The sequence below is a fragment of the Colobus angolensis genome, unplaced genomic scaffold, assembly GCF_000951035.1.
Source record: "Colobus angolensis palliatus isolate OR3802 unplaced genomic scaffold, Cang.pa_1.0 Scaffold764, whole genome shotgun sequence".
Taxonomy (NCBI): Eukaryota; Metazoa; Chordata; class Mammalia; order Primates; family Cercopithecidae; genus Colobus; species Colobus angolensis.
In genome coordinates, this window is record NW_012121421.1 from 44,213 (window position 1) to 49,483 (window position 5,271).

At 41.7% G+C, this 5,271-nt stretch overlaps 1 pseudogene; it reads right to left on the reverse strand.

Annotated features, from left to right (window-relative positions):
* Positions 1-1,602: 1,602 nt before the first annotated feature.
* The window catches only part of LOC105501956, a 24,582-nt pseudogene continuing 20,913 nt past the window's right edge, over positions 1,603-5,271 (reverse strand).

Genomic DNA, 5,271 nt, shown 5'->3' on the forward strand with positions numbered 1-5,271 from the left:
AGCAATAATTTGAACCATATATCAGAGTTCAAAGAGATAAAGGATGAAAGATAGATAATGGAGAGGAATAAAGAAAGAAGAAAGAATTGGAGAAGGACTGGTGCTGAAGAAGAAAGGGCTCAGGAGGATTGAGGAAAAGTGAGAAGGGGAGGAGGGAGAAGGAGGGACGAGGAAGGAGGAAGTGAGGAGAGAAGGGAAGAGGAGAATTACAAAGAGAGGAGAGAACTGGAGAGAGGTGAGAGATGTGAAAAGGAGGAGGGAAAGAAGATGGGTAGGAGTAGGAGGGAATGGGGAGAATAGGGGAGGAGGAGAACACAGGAGACGGGCAAATGGAAGATAGGAAGAGGCATGAGGTGGAATTTGAATGAAGAAGGGATGAGAAGGAAAAGGATGAAGAGGAGTAGAAGGGTGGAACAGAGGGGAAGAGGAAAAGGTTGAAGGGAAACAAGAGAAAGTGGGAGAAGAGAAAGAAGACAGGCAAGATCAAAATAAAAATGGGAATTCCTAGAGTAGTGAGGAAGGGAATAAAGAAGAGGAGGGGAAGAAGATAAGAAGGGGATGAAATCCCACTCTTATCCTGGCATTATCTTGACACACAACGAGTAATAATCTTTAAAGTGTCTTAATAACGTTATATCCAGATGAAAGGCAGTCGCAGGAGGATGAGATATTATTACCTCTCTCCCACTGAGTTGAAATTCTCATAGACTAAAGAGATGGGAACAATAAAACAGCAGTGAGCATATTATGTCTCCTCTCTTCCCAAAAAAAGAAAGGCAAAACTAGGCAGCACAAATGTACACAAGAGAAAGTATGATGCTAAATGTAGAGTGAGGAAACATGGAGAATATTTTGGATTTTGTAGTGCTAACTTTGGCAATTCAATTTTCATTGCATTCAAAGGGAAGCTATCAGCAAATTATTATATATATATTTGGGAAAATAACCATGGTGCAATTCCTCTGCAAGTGTAAGATTTTTCATTCTCACTCTGCCACAAGGAGATAGTTATGACTAACTACTTACACTTATAAGAAGCATTGAGTTCCCAGGTAACCCAATACAATTTCAGAAACTATACCTTTCCCTCCTGGCATTTCCCTGGGAATATGATAGACAAATTGTATCCCAATCATCTAAATGAAATATCAGTCAGAATTTCTAGGGTCTCTTGCACTTCCTGAGACAATGTTTGTGATATCAGATGTCAAGTGTCATGGCCAACTGGTACATAAGGATGGAGAGGGGAATGGTGACCAGAATCAGAGATAGAGTTCAGGAGACCTCTCCCCACACAAGTAAGAATAAAGCTTTCCTTTGAGTAATGGAGAAAGATCTCTGATGAGCCTGAAAATCTAATACCTTCGCCTTACTGCTGGGGGGAGAATAAAGGAAGAAAACCGCACAGGAAAAAAATAAAGAAGAGAGGAAAATGAAAGACTGAGTGACACAAATATGGGGGCTCACATGTCCCCAACTCTTCAAATACCCCTTCTGTTCACCTGCCCCCCACACCATGAGAAATGAATGAATCCTATTTATTTTTGTCCCACTCTATCTCAGGGATTTTGAGGATGGAGAATCTATTGCGGTCTGGGCATCTTAAAGTTTAGGCACTTGTGAATAGAGAAAGAAGATTTCCACCCCTCGGAATAGAGGGTGATGGGTAGCTCATCAATATCTTTGAATTGTGGGAATTTGAGCTCTCTGGGTTTGGAATCTACCCAGTCAAGGTGGTGAGTGGGTGAGACAGAGCTAGGTCAGCAGTGCTCCCCTCTCAGGCAGCTGATTTATTTAGCAGCATCTTCTGAATTTCCATGATAACCTTCTGAACTTCAATCCAGAAGTTATTACTGAGACAGAAGTGGGTGTAGGGGTTATAGCAGGAGCTGTTAATTGCAAGCCAGTGGAGGAAGAAGTAGAGGCCATTGTGGCTTGAGATGAATTCTCTGCATAGCAGCACCAGGTAGAGGTTAAGAGGGCTCCAGCTGATTGTGTAGACAAGCACCATTGTCATCAGCATCTTCGGGGTCTTCTTCTTCTCCCCATGCTGCCAGATATAGGTGTGGATGCTGATGTCATCAACAGCGTTACAGATCCACAGCGTTTTGGCCACATGACCATAAACAACCACTGGTACCATTAATGGCAAGATGAACAAGAGCAAAAAAATATTCTCAGGTCAAGGTATTTCCATGAAGATTTTGAAGTATATGGGAAACTGGGTAGGCAGACAGTTTATTCAGTTATGTTTCTAGGTTATAAGACAGAAAGAAAGAGAAACATCACCTTTGTCTTTTCCCTAAGGCCTACAGCCAGCTATTTTATGGAAGTTTGACCTAAGGGAGATATATAATTACTGTTTGTGTCGGCATTAAGCTTAAAATCTAGGGTTAAAAAGCCGGGAGCCTTTGGGTTCACCTAATCCAGATCTCTCATGCGATATATGAGGAAATTATGACCCCCAAATGTGAAGACTTATTTCTAATTATGAAATGCTATGAGAGTTATTGGAAACTGTTATGATAAATCCCAAGTAAAAGAAATTAATTTTGTACCTACGTTTGGAAATGCACTATTCCAGCCGCTACTCCATAAGTTATTCCATGGGACTTCCAAGGTCACAAGTTACTAGAATCCAACACTAGTTATACTGTGTGATTCTTACCCAATCTCCACCTGGTGAAACTTCTGGCAAATTGAATGTGGCAAAGGAACACAGGTACTCACAATCCAGATGATAATGATGCTGACATTGTCTTGCATTGGAGTAATCCAAGATTTCAGGGGATATAGCATCATCTGGAAGAAAAAGGACCCCAGCCCCATTCAACAATTCAAATTAGGGTTACCTGTTAGCCATTCATCAACTGGCATTATGGTACAAACCAGCAAATACTCAGTAGGTAGGTGAGAAGTATGCTTATATACTAATTCAGGTGGCATTTTGCTTCATGAAAGACCAACATTAGTTAATGATGGGAGAAATCTCTCAATAGGAACAACACACACTGGGCCTGTCAGAGGGCAGGGGATGGAAGGAGGAAGAGGATCAGGAAGAATGGCTAATGGATGCTGGGCTTAATACCAGGGTGAGGGGATGATCCGTGCAGTAAACCACCATGACACATGTTTACCTATGTAACAAACCTGCATATCCTGAACATGTACCCCTGAACTTAAAATAGAAGTTGGAAATTAAAAATAAATAAATTAATTATTAATTTCAGTGCAAAAAATAAAGAAATGCAAGTGGACTGACCTTAAACCTTTTGACTCTGAGCAGGGAGTTCTGTGGAAAAGAGAAATGGATGTTCAAAGGTGTGACTCATTTTCCCTTTATCGTCAATAAGTGGGTAAGAATTCCACAAATCCATTCATTCTTTCTTTCATTTGGCTTTCTTCATACCCCTTTTCCTTCTAGCTTCATCCCCTATCCTTTTGATACCTCCATGCTCCCCTCCTCCCTCCCTCCTTCCATGCCCCCTCCTATCTCCCCATCACCTATCACCTAGATACCTCCATGGACTCTCCCATCTGGCTTCAGTTACAACCTCTTTAATCTAGCTTTATGTCCCTCCCACATCACTCTTTTTCTGGCTCCCTCCCTTTCAAGTGATTAACTATGTAATTCCTCCCAGTTTCTCACTCCTACCCTATTTCCTTCCTTTGAAATCACTTTCAGCCCTCCTCTCAGCTCTTTCCTCCGTAATTCTCTTAGTTCTTTCCCACTTCAGTTCCTCAGCTCTCACTCACACACTTCACCCTCATCGCCCAGACTGAACTTACCACCAGTCCTGAAGCCGCACACACCTCTGACTCAACCCTTCCCTCTTTCTTCCCTTAGCTGGTCCTGGAATGCAGCAAATAAGAAATGTTTTCCAAATGAGAAGAAGAGCACTTCTTTATCATTTGCTCATTGCCACTTCTCTGCTCCCATAGCACCATATCAAATATGGCAGCATTTCTATTATTTGAGACAAGGTGTGATGGCTCATACCTGTAATCCCAACGTTTTTGGAGGCACAAGCAGGAGAATTGCTTGAGCCCAGGAGTTCGACACTAGTCTGGGCAACATAGCAAGACCTCCATCTCTATGAAAAACAAAACAAGATTTGATTTGTTGAAGGTCTGTATTTCACTATCTTGCAATCCCTCAAACTATACCTATTCATTCATATATCTTAAACAATTCAAAGAACTCTCTAGGTTATTTTTGATCTTATCTGTATCTAGGAGAAGAACTTGTCCCTTTACAAGACCCAAAGGCCCACGAGAAACACATACCTGATATTAGTCTAGGGAAATAGAAGCCATGGTAATCACAGTTACATAGGCACAAGAGTATTGGACAAAATGACTGAAGTGACATGTCATTTTCCCAAACACCAAGGAATTACACAGATAATGCACCTATGGTAGAAAAGGCAATGTGAGGCACAGGAAATCACCTCTGAGTCCTCTTACAAACCCCAAACACAAATAAAGCCCTCTTTGTTATAATAATGACAAAACACTGGCATTATTGTCTCAGGAAGTGGAAACAAAGAAAAATAAAATTTCCACACTTCAGCTCTCATGCCCTTCCCATCTTCTCACATGCAAACATTCCAGCTTGAAGAAAGGGACATCAAATCACAAAAGCTATTCGCCATCTCAGAGTCCAAACAATGCATTTGAAAGGTGAGAAAACTGAGGCTGGGTCTTTGTGACATAGCTCTGAAACACATGTCACCTAAAGCTCACCTGCAATAGGTCCCTGCTGCAGGCAACCTAAATCTCTCCCAACAACTGCCAAGGTAAGAGATTAACTCAGCAAGCAACCACAGTCTTGTCTGCTGCAGTTTGTTTTCCCCAATTTGCAAACCCTTTGTGCTGTCTCTCAGCCATTCCCCTCTCCATGAAAACACTTTCCAACCCATTCCAGGGCTCCCCCTAGCCAAAGAGATTTCTCATTTGCAAATGCAAAGTTGTACCTTTGCTCTTACCCTGCACCCAAGGTCGCCCTCCTCAATTAATATACAGCTTTCCTTAGTTCCCCCTTCACCATGGTAAGCCTACTTACCATGAGCTAAGAAAACATGAGTTGGAGGAGCTGGTAACATTCCTTCTGAAACCGTTTCAATCAAGAGAAAAAGAGGGAATTCTTCCTAACTCATTTTATGAGGCCAACACTATCCTGATACCAAAGCCTGGCAGAGACACAACAAAAAAAGAATTTTAGACCAATATCCCTGATGAACATCGATGCAAAAATCCTCAATAAAATAC